The sequence below is a fragment of the Mycteria americana genome, chromosome 2 (genome assembly GCF_035582795.1).
Source record: "Mycteria americana isolate JAX WOST 10 ecotype Jacksonville Zoo and Gardens chromosome 2, USCA_MyAme_1.0, whole genome shotgun sequence".
Taxonomy (NCBI): Eukaryota; Metazoa; Chordata; class Aves; order Ciconiiformes; family Ciconiidae; genus Mycteria; species Mycteria americana.
This window is the reverse complement of record NC_134366.1, coordinates 118643998-118660860: the sequence shown is the minus strand read 5'-3', so window position 1 is coordinate 118660860 and position 16863 is coordinate 118643998. Positions and strand designations below refer to the sequence as shown.

Sequence of the window (16863 nt, the reverse complement as noted above, 5' to 3'; positions counted from 1 at the left end):
TGGTGTGACATCTCACCAAGCAGTACATTGTTAAAGTTTGTGGTACTCGCATTGCAAAACATACTTAGACGTTGCAAGGAACAAAGAGAAACATACAAGACGTTGCAAGGAACAAAGAGATCCCTTTCAAACAAATCTAAGATGTAAGGCTGCCAAAACCCAAAATATGTTCTTCATTGCTTAAGTATTCTTAAATTTTCTTCTTATTGCAAAGATCTCAGAATGATGTGACTCTGTAGCACTCATGGGAGGTGTATAGGCAGAGTTCAGTGTCATACAGCTGTTCTGGCTCTCTTTTCTCCTGTTGTGTGGTGGTACTTATAAGTGATTTTTTTTTTTTTTCCCCAAAGACATTAACTAACCTATTCTAGTTTTTCCATTGTACATTCAGGCTCTCATTGTTTTGCATGTGTGTTTCCATATGTGGCCAAACAGTGCCTTTCATAAGCTACACCTCTTTATGACTGCTGTGTATTCCTTTACTGCTAATGAGAATTATGTAGGGTGTCTAAAGCTATCCCAGAATAGTACAACCCATGTAGACTTCCATCTCTCCAAGACAGACTCAACCCCAAAACTGGCTTTCTTGAAGTAGTAGTATAACTGAGAGGGAATGGGAAGGAATTATTCATTCATTAACACAGCTCTGCCTTTTTCCCTTTTTTTCTGACAAAATGCTTTCTAGAGCTCCCCTCCATTTTTATTTTATTACACTTATGACACTCAGGTACATCAGCAAGACTGAATTTCAAAGCAGAGAGCTTGCCACAGCAGAGTCCTTGCTTGAATTTGTGCTTAAAGCAGTAAGAATTTAGAGTGAACGTGGGGCACAGAGGGTGTAAGAAACTGCCTCGGTCTCTGTAAGTAGGCCTCGGACCACAATGAGTTTTGAAGTCAAAAGTCATCCAAATGTATTTCACATGGCAGTAAATTAGTCTAGTCAGCACTCCACACAATCACTCGTTTGTTGTCTTGAAAAAATGGGAGAAGATTCATTCTGGGTTCATTAGCTGATGGGCCCATTGTGCGCGAACTTGTTGGCAACAGCCTGTGATAATACTTACTCTTGAGAGTTGAGAGCCTCTGGCGACTGTCACTTCAAGTGGAGATCCTCACAGGCAATCATCTCAAATTACTACGGGATGTTACTGAAGTAACCTTTCTCTCTTCTTTTGCCAGAAGTAACACAGCCTTTGTATAACAAAAAAACATTAGCTGCGATGTTAAGTAAAAACACCAGTAAGCCCTTGCTGTTAAGCTGTTTCTTCTAGAGGGGAAGGAGGTAAATTGCAAGTTGCGTGGTTATGTAGTGTGTTGTGGAGACAATATCTCTGTGCTCCAACACTAATCGGAGTGTTTACAACCCTCCCCTTTGTATTTTCTACTGAATAGCACAAATTCCTGTGGGGGACCTTTTACATTACCGCAGGAGGTTGCACAAAGAGCCTATTTGACAGGGACTAAGCAGCATTGAATCTCAAGTGAATAAACGAAGCAGGTGGCACGCTGCCACAGTATTAATGTGTGCAACAGCCATGGGATTATGTTTGAGGCTGTGGGAATGAATCGGCCCGCTTCTTACTGAAACAAATTCCCTTGTTGATGAGGAATCCTGAAAGGGATTCAAATTATGCAGGTGCTTAACATAACAGAAACTTGCATTGTACGAGACAGAGAATACAAAATTCCTTTTAACATCACTGTAAACAGGATGCATGTTGAGATGGAGATGTGTTTCTTGGCACAGGTCGCCCCAAGTCGCATCCAGAGTGTTACTCCATTTTCTTGTATTCCAGAGAGTGGCGGAGACGAGCGGGTAGCGACTCAAGGTCAGGTTCGTTATGCAAGATGACGCCGAAGTCGATGGCTGCTCCCGTGTGAGCTGCAAACGTAGAAGTCAGCAGCAACGTTATTCGGAAAGCAGGCTAGAAGTAAACGCCTACAGAGCTGTGTCAGCTCTTGTCTTTGCATTAACGGCTTTTGGTGTTTGCTGACTTCCCGCTGTTACAGGTTTTATCTCGCACCGGGTTTAGTCATACGCTGCTAACGCTTACATTTCCTTGTAAATCCGCCCAGAAGAGCAGGGGGGTCGCTACCTGTCTGCCCTCGGCGGCTTCAGGAAACTTTACGAAGTTACATTACCGGTTTTTCCCGGCCGGGAGATCGCTCACTGAAGCAGGAGGGGCGCGGGGCGCCCGACGCCGAGGTCCCCTCAGGCAGCCCCTCGCTGCCCAGCTTCCGCCAGCTCTCTTCACGCCCGGCCTCCCTCCGACTACCAGCGCCCACTCCCACCGCCGGCCTGGGGGCTTTAAAAATCAGGGGGCGAGGGAACAAGCAGGCGACGGCGCGGCGCGCCTGTCGCTGGGAGTTGTAGTCCGGCGGCCGGAAGCCGGCCGGCCTCGCCTGCCGCTAGCCGTCCCCGAGAGAACTACAGTGCCCGTCATGCCCTGCGCGCGGGAGCGGTCCCTGCCCCCGCCCAGCCTCCCCCGCCCTCCCAGGATTGCGCGTGCGCAGAGCGCCTCTCGGAGGGGGGGGGGTGATGGGCCTTCGGCGCACGCGCCTCCCGCCCCGCAGGCCGCTCCCCCCCGCCCCCGGCCGCCCCGAGCCGCGGAGCGAGGCGGCGGCGCCTGCGCGGTGGCCAGCTCGCGCCGCTCCCCGGCCGTCCTTGCGAGCCGGGCGGCGGAGGCGGAATGGGGCGCGAGGCGGGGCCCCGCGCGTGAGGCCGAGGCGGAGCCGCTGCGCCGGCGAGCGGGACCCCGACGGTTAGTGCCCGCGGGCGGGGGTCTCCGGCCCGGCCCCCTGCCGTTCCCGGTGAGGGGCGCGGAAGCCGCCTCCGGGCTGGCGGGAGGAGGGGGGGGATAACGGGCGGCGGGGAGCCGCCCCCGCCCCTCAGGCGCGGCTGCCGGGTGGGGGAGGGGCCGGGCCGAGCTGCCCGGAGGCTGGGGGAGGGGAGGGGCCGTTGGGGACTCCGCCCCCCTTCCCCCCCCCCCCCCCCCCCCCCGCCCGGACCGGGGCCGCTGGTGGCGCCGGCTCCGCAGGCCCGGGGCACTGCCGTCCCCTGCGGCTCGGCTCGGCCCGGCCCGGCCTGCGTGCCTCGGCGGAGGCGTGGGGGGTGCTGCGCTGGGCCCAGGCCGTGCGTCCCAGCGGTGACTTCTTCGTCGGGCTGCTGGGGAGGAGGACCCGGCCCGTGTGCCTTACTTACTGGCCTTGCTGTCCCTCCTGTCCTTACGGGAACTGGCATCGTGCGCCTCAGGGTGGGCGCCGGGCTCCTTTTGCACCCCGTTTCCTTCAGCGTTTATGCACTTTGAATCGTGCGGGGTTCACTGTAGCTCAGGCTCAGATTAGAGATCTGCTACGGGCTCGCTTTCTGTGAGGTTGTTTGGGGTGGGGGAAGACGTCGGGTTTTTTTATTCATTTACCTTCATCTAGAGGTCATATCTTAAAAAACAAAAAACTCTTACCATTGTTGTCGGTTTTCTACATCTAGTATGTTTAACAGGTTCTAAGGATGCTGTGTTTTCTAGCTAATAATGTCGTTTAGAAAGCGTCTGTTATACATCGTATGTCAGTGTGTGATGTATGAGTAAATAAGCAGATCTTACTTTTAAGTGCTTATGTATGTTAAAACAAACCACAAAGAAAATGCCAGCAATCCACGTGATAATTTTAAAGTATCTGCTCATGAGAATGGTGTGGTTTGGATTCCCCCCTGGCCCCAGTGCCCCTGAGGTTAATGGTCATCCTTAATGAGGAATAATAATAAAACATAATAGGCTAGGGCCTTTTTACCAGTTGCATAAAACGGATGGATTTGTGTAAGTCTTTTGTTCCAGCACTGCAAAATAGCCATAATTGCATTCTTATACCTATTTCTCATCTGGAAAGCACTTGAAGCGCTTACCATGCATGTTCAGCATTGCTATAATGCACCCATTCAAGGGTGATGTTAAGGCTCTGTTGGATATGATGCAGGATTATAATGGATGTCAATTTATTAGCGAGCTTAAGGAAAAATGGGAGAGAGATCCCTTAGATTTGGGTTTTGATGTCATTTGAGGTGTTGCCTACAGCTTCTGATGAATGGTGCCATATGGCTTCTTCAGTTCATTTTAGTGCAGTCCATGTACAGTATAATTATGCAGTCAGTGTGAGCTCTTGATGGGCTCTTTTCTACAGAGAAGTAAAATAGAAATTAAAAAAAGTTTCCAAACTGTTGTAGGTTTGAACGTTTGCTATTTCTAAGTGTTTGAAACTTACCAAACCCCCTGCTGCAATGTTCTAGGTGGCTAGGTCAAAAATAGGGTGTTTATTACGAAGAAGCAGAAAACTTTATGTTCCCTGTTCTAGGGATCTCGTTTCTAACTTTGAGAAAATAAGTTGTGTTCTTTAGTCTTCCCACACCTGAAATAGAAGATAGGGATAGCTGCCTCAAAATGTTAATACTCCAGGTGCAACTCTGGCATCATTCTGTCTTAGTTAAGGTGTATTTAGGGGTGGGAGGGCGTGTTTTGTGTTTTGGTTTGCTTTGGTTTTTTTTTTCTTCCCAAAAGTAAGGATTTCACTGTAAAATCCTTGGTGTGATTGTAGTTATACAGGGAAAAAAGCTTTTTTCTGTAGGGTACCTTATTTCCATTTCTATATGTGCATGTCTATACCAGAATATATTGTCTTGGTATTGCAATAACTGCGTTCTTGCTTCAGAGCTGCATGGCTTAATTCTGTAGATGTAGTTAAAGCAAAACCGATGTGCATATGCACTGTATCTAACACTTAGGGGTTCTGATCTCAGTTGTACCCTTTAGGCATTTCCCTAATATGTTTTAGCTGTATTTTCTTACAGAAAAGGTTTGAATATTTTCTGAGTAAACACTGCTGTTTCTTACAAGCTGTTTTTAGACTAATATGGAAGATGCTGCTGTTTAGCAATAAATACCAACAAACGCGAATCTGCTTTCCTTCTATAAAGCTTGGTGTCATGTAGTTGGCCTCAAAATGCCAAAAGAAAGTATAATATGACATTTATCCTCAGTTTATTGTATGTCTAGTAGAACCTACTAAGCTTTTCTCTGAACTAATGCATCTGATTATTTTGAATCGGTGAATAATTCACTACCCGTAAAACTAGTCGTGGTTTGCCATGTGCCTGCTTCAGATTTTCACCTAAAGAATTCATCAGCTCTTTCTGCTTTTCACCTGAGCCTCGTGGACCATAGTTTTCAAATTGTTGCTGAAAAAAAAAAAAATCTCAAATGAGCCCATAGTTGGGCTGGAAGTAGCCTGTGGGAGGCTTGCACTTAGACTGCATCCCCAGACGTGGTGGTGTTGAGAGGGGAGGTGATTGCTGTCCAAATAACAGTTACATCTTCTGCCTTCCATGGCTGAAAATGGAAGGGTAATGATGGAGGTTGATTTGATAAAAAGGAAGAGTATGACTCCTTTCCTGTCCATGCTTATCCTTCCCATCCCAGCCATCCCTCACCTTTTGGGCTTGACATCAGCAAATACAAACTTGGCTGAAGCTATGAAGGTATAGTAGAGTGAAAGAGCCTTTGGTGTTGGCGGCAGCAACAGCAAGCCTTTGTCTCTGAAGCCGAGTAACAGCAGGGGTCCCGTGCTCCCTGCTTCCAGTTTTTATTTAGGCTGCAGTAGAAAATAGGGGATGACTGCTTACTTGGGGCAGCTGCTGGGAAGTGGGGTGGGGAGGGATATATGTAATTGCCCGAGTAAGGAGTGGTGATCCAGTAAGTAGACTCACGCAACACTCAGCTCAGATATATCCAAAGAGATTATAGTTTATTCTGTCCTGTTACTAGAAGATACTGTACTAGTAAAAATGATTTTATTTAGGTTTCATCAGTAAAGTCATGTGACAATTTGGAACTAATAGGGAAGAATTTGTGAAAAAGATAAATACGAAGTACAGTGGCTTCAGTGGATAAAGTAATTTATTAAGAAGGTAAAAACCAAAGTTAATACCTAAACAAAATTTGTCTGACCAAAAATATTTGGGAAATATAACTGGGGTTCTTAGTGTCACTTATTATTAGTTGTGCATTGAAAAAGCAGAAGGTATCTTTTGTTCTTGTCTAATCTATGAATTCCAAGTATGCACGGGAGACTCACATCTATCAATTCGAAAACATGAGATCACAATGTTTAAGAGCAATCAGTTCACTACCTACAAGTAGTATTTCCTTTGGTAAGTAAATAAGATGTATTTAAATAGAGAACATGGTTTGGTATTTTATCCTTGTGTAGCTTCTGTAATACTAAGTAAACAAAAGTACAGATAATGAACGTTTCCCAGTTTCTTCCAGAAGCAGCTTGGCATAACATCCTGACTGAAAAATAGCAACTAATTATTTAATAAACACAGAATTTTATAATAATAAAGAAAGAAATAAAGAAAGAAATAAAGAAAATTTGCTCACCAGTTGCTAAAACAGTAATAATGTAAATCTGAATAAGTATAGTGAGCTGTTTGATAGCGCAAATTAATGTGATATGTAGCCCAGTTTAAAAAAACTTTAGTAGAGAAAATGTTATGTTTAGTTTTGAATAATCAAATTTAGTATTGTCTTCTATGTGCAGAATTAAATCATGCAGTTGTTCTGATATAATAGTAATAGAAGGGCGTGATGTAAGTCACTCCATCCTCATTGGTGTGCCCTTAATTGCTAATAGTTTGTCATCTTTCCATTTGTTTTAAGTGCTGGGAAGATATATAGAAATATAAACCTTAAGCAAACAATGCAACTACAATGCAATTTCTCTAAAAGAAGGTTTACGGTCCTTGGTGTTACAGATTAAGTTACGGTATGACCTTGTAGGCAATGCCTGGCTTGCTTCCATCTGGGCTACTGTCTTTTCCTGGATGAAACACGGAATGGCTTAATGATTCTTGCCAGCTACAGCCCAACACGAAGCACAGCGCTGTGGACGACCTTGCATAAGTGTGCAGAGATGCACTATTTTAGCTTCTGGGGGATATGCTTTTTCACAGGAGTAGGTACTGCCCTCTACTTCAGAGCAATTGAAGGGGCAACTTTGCGACTAGGAGGAACAGATTTCTCATTTGCACATTGCCTTCTTTATTATCCTTCTTGCTCACAAGGAACTGAGCTTTTTTAGACTGGCTATTTTGGTCTCTGGAGGCACACAAGGAAAGAAGGGGATGAGTGATGGCTGCTTGTGTCAGGTGGGAAGGGGCCAGATGGCTGCCGTAGAGGAAGAGTGAGGAACGAGTGCTTGGTGGTAAGGTTTGACATTCCAAATCAGAATGCAAGTTTGGACCAAACTGAAAATTATTTTAAGGACAATAAATTTAGTTTCAGGTTGGTTGTTTTGTACATTTGCTAGCAGTGAATAACTCTTCACTTGGGTCAGTTCATATACTTATGTATAGATAAAATGTATTTTTGTTTCGTTTTTGCCCTCTGTAGTATGAAAATTTCACATGTTTCTATGATCTAGCTTAAGTCATCACATGAAGTTTACTTCCTGTTTTACAGTCGCAGTAGGATCCCTGGGCTTCTGTATTATGAGTAACTGAGCTTCGTGCTAGAAGACAGACATCTGGCAGGAAGGAACTCTTGGGACTGGACATAGATCTCTGATACTACCAGAGCTTGAGCTGGATACATGGTTTTTAAAAACACAGTGTATGATGATAATACTATTAGCTTGACACTTGAAAAAGAGCTATCACAGTGCCGAAAATTGCAGCTTCTCTTTTTCACAAAAAATTTAGTAAGAATTCTGCAAGGGTATCACTTCTCTTTAAAACCATACCTAACTTTTTAAAATAGGAGTGAATGCTGAATGTAAATTCTAATGCTAAACATGGCAGCAATGAAACGTTCTCATTTCGTGCTATTAGTAGTGTTTTTCTATCATGTTACTATGGAGGTCCGTAATTCTTGGTTATTGTTTTCCTCTGTCCAATACACTGCTTTCACATACTTAATATTGAGTGTATTAATTTAATATTGCCTGATGTAAGATAATTAAATTGGCAGATATTTTACTATATTTGTAATAATCTAACTCCAGTAGATTTTAATATTGTGAACCAAATGCTATATAAAAGCATAATGCTAATCTGTACAAAACCTAAAATACCTTTTTTTTTTTTTTTTTAATTGGATTTGAAGAAAAGTATCATCTGCCACCCTCCTCTTTTAATTTTCAGTTGTGGTGGCTTCAAAGGAGATGCTGTTCTTTTAAGATAGCCTAAAGAGCTTTTCATATTTGAGGGGAATTTTTTTTTAATTGATTGAATGGACTAAAAATGTAAGAGCTTGGGAGGAAGAAAAAAACAACTGATTGAATAGATTTAGCCAGAAACTCCCTGGATTATTTCAGTCTAGGGGTTTTAGCTTTTCTTGTTCTTTAGATGTTTCAATCTTTACAAAATCTGTAAGTTTTCTTTGTGCTGGCCACTTGCAAGCTAATTTTAGATATAGAGATCTTTCACAGGTCGTGCTTCTGAAGTTTTAATCCTGAAATTTGGGGTTGCACTTCTCCAAAATTTATACAACTTGTACCACTGGTGATCAGGTGTGTTTTTATCAGTCATGTTTTGAAAAGGATTTTAAAAGTTGTTGGAGGAAATGAAATGCAGCTTTGCAGCTGAAAGAGGAAGTAATGAATATGTGGAGTTCTTTATTGTCTAGATGGTTCAGTAAATTAACGTGACTGACATACTAAGATGTAGATTCAAATCCAAATTCCTTGACAAAGGTAATTAAAAAGAACTCATTTTCTGGCAATGACTATCACAAACATATCTTGGCATATGCCAAAATCTGTGTACTCTACCAAAAAACAATGGAGAAGTTGCATTGGTTGTTACCTGCAGCACTCCTTTTGTGTGCTACAATTTTATGATATTTTATTTATTTTATGATAAAACTGGCTTACAGTTTTCTGTTATGGTTTGGCTTCGTTTGGTTGCTAGTTCTTTATAACTCCTTCTTTTGTAAGTAAGTTTTTAATATGCTGTTTCAGTCAGACATCTAAAAGGTACCCACCCAAACGTATGTCACAGGTTTGCAGTTAGTGCATATTGTTAGAACAGTCAGTTACAGATGCATATTTTTGATGGGTAATTACATTGGGTGTTTTTTAGTACTTAACAGCAAGGATTTCACCACTCTTAAAAATGCCTTATACTGACGGAGGCAGTTTATTTTCTTTTTGGGGCAGGGGGAGGACAATGGCACTATTTTGTCTTATATATACTAGGGCTTCCATTAAACTACCTACACTAACTTTATTTAAAGCAACATGATTTTTCTTGTGTAGACAAGGCTATGCAACAGATTTGGGAATGGCAGTCAGAACTTGTTTGGTCCTGTGCTAACAGATACTGAACTTTTTTGCCAGCTATGAAGCATACATATTTTTAGTGTCTATTTGTGTTATTATTCAGTTCATTTTTATTATATTTGGCAAGTAAATTCAAAACAGCAATCATTGTATATTTCATAAGGTACTTTTTTATGATACTCTGAAGCCATAGGATTGCCGAAAATTACTGCATTAGGTGCTACAGACTGAGCTGGAGCTTGTTTTAGGAAATATATGTGAATTTAATTTTAAATTCTACGGATGTTTATACATTTTTCTAGAAAGCTGGTGTTTCATGTAAGTTTTCTTGTAAGGCTGTTTGGCTATGTAAATTGGCATAGAAGACAAATATTGTGAACTTGTGGGTCCTGCTGCTGTTTCAGTAATCAGTAATTTAACTGATCAGTCTTCCCCATAGTTGCCTCTGAAGAAGCCTTTGCTGGCTGTGGAGGCAGATTCCTGCTTCCCAGCAATTTGCTGCAGAGAGGAACCCTGGAGACCAGCTGCTGCCCCAAGCTGGGTGGTGCCGCACCTTGCCTTGAGTGTGTTTGTGAATGTTTTCAGTGTTCACATGCATGACATTTTTGCAACATCTCAGCCCTGGAGGTGGTGATGTTAATCATAATTAATAATCTAGTGAGCTTATAAATATTTAAATTGACTTTCCCCTTGGGTATTGAGTGAATCTGGGGCAGAGGTGGAAAACAAAACTTGTTAATCCCAACTCTACATATGGTACTGAAAAAAATAACTAAAAATTTAGAAATTTACCGAAAGCTAAATACTTCATGTGGTCTTTAGGAAGAGTTGTCATTGGCATTGATGGGAATATGTCTGAAAAGAGGAGACGATATAGCCCTCTTCTTGTGTGGAAACTTATATACCATGGCAAAAAAAAAAAAGGTAATTTTCTTCTACATATAGCATGAGTTTGACAGACATCAGCGTCTATTCTAGCAGGTTGTGCTGCTATAGACGTAACATGGATCAATAAAACTATTATTTTGTTGGCATGACTCAAACCAGATCTCCAAATGAAATAAGCTACATCAGAAAAAAATCTTCTGGTGGGTAAAACTCCATCTACAATAAGGCTTTGCTAAAAACTGCTGTGCTGGGAGCACGGAAACATTATACTCCTATCCATTATAGTTAAGTTGGGAAAATGTTTGGATGCAACCCAATCTCTAGTTGATTTTACTCAATATGGGCCTAATAAAACAACTGGTGAAGGCAGAAGGGGAGGCTTTCCTTTTACTTTGGTTTCTAGGTCAATAGCCACTGATGTTAGCTTGACAATATACAGGACTCTTTAAGCCAAAAACAAAGGTGCTGCGGATAGACATAGTTATTAAATAATCACTAAAAATAAACTGAGAAGCTGTTATATAAACAGTTTTTCTAGATCAAAGTCTTTCTTTACTTTTCCTTTCTGCTGTTACAGTAGATGGGTTTTATCTCAACACCATAGGTCTGTTTTAATTTAATATTCAGGAAAAGTTGGATATGATTTGCCTGTGTTACATTGGAACATGCAGGGTTCATAAAAAAATCATACATGGAAACTGATCATCTGTGTCGTGTATCACACTATGAAGAGATCCAAGCAAAGCTGTTCTTAGTTTCCCCTTATGTTATAGAGTTGTCAGTTCAAGTGACAGCCTGTAATTTATAGATCTCGTCATCTGTGTTCAATACATGATGGCAAAAATTCAATGTAAAGCACAAGAAACTTAATTTTCAGTTTGAACCCTAAAGGTTTGTGTGTCATTAATATACTTTCAGAAAATGCTTATTTCTGGGAATGATAAGGCCTTGGAATTGAATATTCTTGGTAAAGGTAAGGTAAATTAGACTGTTCATACTGACCTCCCAGTTAAAGGATTATGAAGTGACTTCTGTAAAATGAACTTAATGCTCTTTGAAAATTCTATGAATAAAATAATGATCACAATTCAGCCAATTCAGTGAAGAAGCATGGTACTTCTAATTGATTTTTCTACAACCAGTCTAAGAGATAATACCTGAATAATGGATTAAAAAGCGACGCTATCTGGATTCAGCGTGCAGTACTTTGTGCAGCATGTGCGCTCTTTGTCGTTTCCTCTACGTATTAAGCAGGTGTATGCAGTTGACAAAGTGTAGCTAGGCTTTGTCTGTACCGAACTCAGTGTGCTAGTAGGCGGTAGCAGGTGGGTTTTTTAAAGGACAAACCAGCAGACACAAGTTAAGCGATGTTTGTAGGGGGACATGCTTGTTCACGTTTCATTGTAATTGGCATGGATAAGAAAGATGATGATAACGCAGCGGCATTGGCGTCTGCCGGTACATGTCAACTGAGTACGTTCCCAAAAGTTCCATAGAGCTTGAACTCTACCTGCTGGCAGGAGCCTCACAATGTGTTACTGCATCTCTAGTGCTGATGCTGCTTTTGCCAAGTGAATTATTGCTGTTACAGAAGTGCCAGTGCATTATATTACATGCTTCTGGCATGTAGGCATGTCCCAAATTTGTGTTAAATCCAAAGCAAAGTGTCTTTTATATTTGCTGTTTACCCTTGTCATTTCTAGTATTTTAGCATGCATTAGCTAATGCAGTCTTAAAAAAAACCAAACACAAAACCCAAAACTAGGCTATATATAGCCTTAGATTTCTTTAACTGGGCAATGGAACTGAGTGTGCAGAGCTCTAGCCTCTCTGGAAAACTAGATTCTGTTCTCTGTTGTGTGATCTGTCATGGTCAGTCTGTAGATGCTCTTGGAAGAATAGCAGAAATGCTTAAAACTCCAGTAGAATATTTGATGCCAAATCTGTTGACTTCTTCTCTGTTTCATTGTGGGCTTTTTCACTCTTATGATTAGCACTTGCTTTTTTAACAGCATTTGTAGTACATTCAGCTCAACCGGTCAGGGTTTTGTGCTGTTTTTTTTAACTGACTCCACTAAATGGACAGCTGTTCTCAAGTTGGCCGAGTTCAGCTACTCGAGTGTGACTGAACGATGCCATAGTTGAAATCTCTGATACGGGGAATTTGTTATTAAATAAACCCAGCTGAGGAACTGATAAAAGTATTAAAATTAGTCTTAATTTGCTAGATCATCAATTGCTGTACGACTTGCTGCAGACCTTTGGTGACTAGGGATTAGACAACTCTTCGAAAGACCTGTCAGAAAACGTGAATTGAATAAAACATATATAGTCCTGAGGACAAACAAAACCTAAGGTGATACCATGTTTCTAGCGATTGTTAAAAAAGTAAACTGCACACCTTTTATTGCATTTTCCTCCCTTCCTCTGTTAAGTAGTAAAAGTAAAACTTTCTGTTCTGTTTTACAAGCATTAGTGCTGGTGCAAGTGGGAATTTGGAGAGGTGGACAGGAGAAAAGGGACAGGGTTGTTGCACCAGGAATAATTCTAAGGCCAGTCTAAGCAATAGTGGGTATTAAATATGTTGTACAATGTGGCATTTTTCAGAAGTATAGGAGGGTTTGATACATTTGAAGGACAGTTCGTATTATTCAATTCACCTCTCAACAGTTTAGCCCTTATCAAAAGTTACCACATATTCATTTGGGCTGAAAATTGCTTGGTTGGGTTTCATAGGCTGGTATTTAAAAATTTAAACAAAATGCTCTAACCAAATTCTTTCAAACTATTTCTGAGAATTAAGCTAGCAGGAAAGAAAAATATCTTTACTGTAATTAAAAATATTTTGGTAATCAGGCAAACCTTTTTAATGCTATTTGCATTTTTAGAGTGGAAACCTAAATTTGGCTGGAGATGACCTGCCAAGTTTCCTTGCTTATGTGTGGACCATAGTTTTCAGAAGCCTTAATTAGAATTGAATGTGGGAGAAGTAGAAGGTGGCAAGGGAAAACCTGGGAAACAGCAAGCAGCCAAAAGGGGAGATTAGATGAGGCACTGGCTGTGGAGAAGAGAAATGGTGAAACTGAAGTTGCGCATGTCTAGGTACTGGACACCTGCGTGGTGAGGAGGACGTTGTGAGAGAGAAGAGGGACAGTCCTGATGGTGGAGGAATTGGACTGCAGGAGAGGGGAATGAAGAAACTAATGGAGAGGGACTGAGCCTGGGAAGCAGTGGGACTAGACCATGGGATGGGAAACTAATGTACTGGGCTTGAGTATGATTAGGGGAGAAATTGGTATTGGGTTACTTTGTGGCAACAAGACCATGGGAACCGGCAGCAGGATTCACGGGGGGTAAGACTAGAGAATCCTGAACAGTGGACCAGCACTTTCCCAAGAAGTGTGAAGAATGAGAAATTGTTCTCTGGGTGGGCAGTAGCAGTTGTGATACAGGTAGCTGATTAGTCAAGATACTCTTGCAAAAGTCTGGCCTGGTTACAGTGCCCATGTGCCTCGTGATGCAGACTCCAGACCTTCTGCTTGTTACTTCAGAAACGTGCAATATAAAGCAGTTAAACAGCAGTAGTCTTTCCAGTTGTTAGCTGGCCAGTTATTTCCAAGAATGCCTCTTATGTAAGTGGTTGTGATCATAATATAATGCACCACTTCGAAGCTGCTTCAATGGCAGTTGATTCAGCTGAGGAAAGACATGTGGTGGGGCTTGCTGAGATATTCCTGAAGTGTGGGAGCCACATGTGGCATAGTTCATGTAACCTCTCTATGTGGCTTTGGTTGTTACCCTGTAACAAAGATTTGTGCCTAGGCTTTTCTCCTAGACTACCTGCTTTAGCTTGCTCTGGAACAGACAGCAGGATGTAAACTGTCACAGCATGCCTTACCAGGGAAGTAGGACGTTACGGCAAAACTGCCAGTGTGACAACATAGCTGGTGCAGGAGGCAGAGTCATGGGACAGAGGCTTTTCCTTTGTGGTTATGGTTGGTCTCTTTTCAGGTGTGCTCTCTCTGGAGCAAAGCACTTAAGTCTGTCTCCCCAGGGGATCCAAGTTTTGTTTTCCCCAAGATATCTATTGGAAACAGCCTGTGAATTGCATCCTGATGGAGCTGTGCAGAATTTGTAGACTAGAGGCTGTAATAGTTTCCCTGAAGTGAACCAAACTGGAAAGCATATGCTACCACATATCTGGAGATTTTATCTTCATGTCATTATGAGACTGTATCATAATGTGATCAGAAACCTTGTTTCTGACATTTCTAAAATGTCTAGGATAATATTTAATTATTTATTTTAAGGTTGGCTCTCTACTGAATGGATTAATGAAGAGCTGGAATACCCTCAATAATAGGGAACAACCTGGATACTGCTACATATTCTGAATGCGAGGCGGCTCCTGCAGCAGTCCACTCAAATATGGATGTGGTCTATAGCTCTCTGATTGTTGACAGCTAAGTAGTTTTGTGTATTTGTATATCGCTACTTCTGAGTTGGTATAGACTCCCAGAGCAGAACTTGAAATACTTTGGATAGTACTGTAATTGCGGCAGACTTTATCCACCTACAGGTAAATGAGAGAACACACAAACATGTTTGTTACTTCTAGAGCTGATCTGATGCTGGCATTATTTTTGAAAAATGTACAGCTTGTTTCTGTGTGACTTGAGTTGCGTGATTACACACTCTCCTTTAAAGTAAGTTTTCTAACATTCTCATAGCATCGCATATCCTGTAAAGTAATCTTAGGTTTAGGAGCTGAATGCTGCTATGCAGTTTGTACTTTATTCTCTTTATCCAAAAAATCTTGTGAAGGCCCTTCTTGAGGCTTTATTATTGCCAATTATGAAAAGTGCATGACTCACAAGGGAATTGCTTAATGCTCTGTTGATGTGATTACTCATGACTTGTGAGATTTTAAACTTGCTTTACCTGTATACATGAAGCACTTCCCTTTTCTTTTTCCTTTCATGGCCATGTTGCCTTATTAAAGAAAGGAAAGGGCACTGTTTATGTACCTGGGTACTGCTTGTTAAATAAAATAGATGGCCTCTGATGTCATTTTGCTATTTGACTGCATGGCAACATTTCAGTCTAAGAAATGTTTGAGTGAAAGCAGTGTTTTGTATTAAGCTTTTCAGTATGTTGTAAAAAATGCATCTTTTTATTTCAAAACACAGCTTAAACTGTTGTGTTTTATTGCAGTAATAAAACCTCAGAACAATTTGAGTAAAACATAAATGGTTTATTAGCTTTAAGGTAGTAAAAACTTTGTTCTTTGCCTAAGCTGTTGCTGTAGATTACAACCATCAGTAGTTACTGATGGTTAATGATGATTAATTTGAGGCATACTTAACAATATCCTCTACTCTTGGAAGGACCATGGTTTTAATGGCCTCCCACACTTTGTGTTAGTCTGAGCAAGATACAGAACTTAGATGTGTCTCAGACATTGTATAATCTTGGTAAATAACTTAATTCTAACTCTGTCTTCTCATCTCCAAGTCATCTTTTTCAACCATCTCAGCAGTTGTATGAGTACTACTCATAGTTTCAGAAGTGCTTTGACATGCTTAGACAACACATCATAGTTTTTGTTCTTTCCTCCTATGGTTCATTACTTTCCAAAATGGAGCTATGCTCATGACTGGGATGATTTTTGTCCAAAAGCAGTGTGCCTCATTTCTGCAAGTAGCATCAGTTTCTTCACAGATCTTCTGCATCTTTTGGACTGAAGGCCTACAATGATGAGGCACTGCTGTGTTCTGGGTCTTGCTTTTGGGTAGTTACCATAGAGCAGGCTCTGGTAGCTGAGTGCATGTTCCCACTCTGCCTGTCCTTTGATTACTGACTTCTTGGGACTGTTTTCAATGTAACACCCAGATTTTCAGAGTATGCCTGTTTGTGGCAAAATGAGATGAACTGGGGACACCTGCCGTGCTTCAGATGTGGTCTTGCATAATGCTTGTTGCAGAAAAATTCCCTGTGTCCTTCATTCTGCCCAACAGCTTTACAAAATAACATCTGTGCATGCAATCACCTGCTCTAATTTGCTTCTGCTGTTGCAATTGGTTACAAGGCGCTAAGTCACAATACAGACTCAGTGCAAAACAGAAATAATAGAGCTTTCTCTACTGAATGAAAGAGCTGTGAGTTTGGTCTTTCAGACTGTGCCTCTCTTTAATGTGTTCATGCTGATTTAGATGACACACACTGTAATAAATGAGATCTATTAAAGTTGGCTGTCATGTCTCTCTGTCTTCACTTTTCTATGGTTTTTTCCAAACCTCAGCTGTTTAATGTTAGTTTTTACTTACTAGATATGTAGCTCAGGCTGAATTTTTTAGGAAAGAGTTCTGTTATTTTCAAAAATGAGGGTAGGAAAACCACATTATTTTGCCCATGCAGGCATCTTCCTTCCTCTCCCCAACCCTCATTCCTGTGCTTGGTGTATGGTCTTGAAAGATGGTGGTGACGTGATGGCTAGGAGTTTTTGTGTTAAGGACATACCTTCTGCTTTCCATGTTTAAAATCTCTTTTAATTTAGTCTTTCCTTGGGCGGATAGAGGAAAGGTCACAATTCCGCACATGTTCAGTGAAGGCTGTTTATTTTTCACACTCAGTTATTCTGAAGGT

At 41.5% G+C, this 16863-nt stretch overlaps 1 protein-coding gene across 3 annotated transcripts in view; it reads left to right on the top strand.

Annotated features, from left to right (window-relative positions):
* The first annotated feature begins 2565 nt into the window (after window positions 1-2565).
* The window catches only part of RALBP1 (ralA binding protein 1), a 36951-nt gene continuing 22653 nt past the window's right edge, over window positions 2566-16863 (top strand). The window contains exons 1-2 of one of the 3 annotated variants that reach the window (XM_075494372.1): window positions 2566-2762; window positions 14529-14797. The gene's annotated coding sequence lies outside the window, so the exon portion shown is untranslated. Of the gene's footprint in view, window positions 2812-14528; window positions 14798-16863 lie in introns of all 3 variants that reach the window. The other 2 variants (XM_075494371.1, XM_075494373.1) reach the window with 2 other exon arrangements.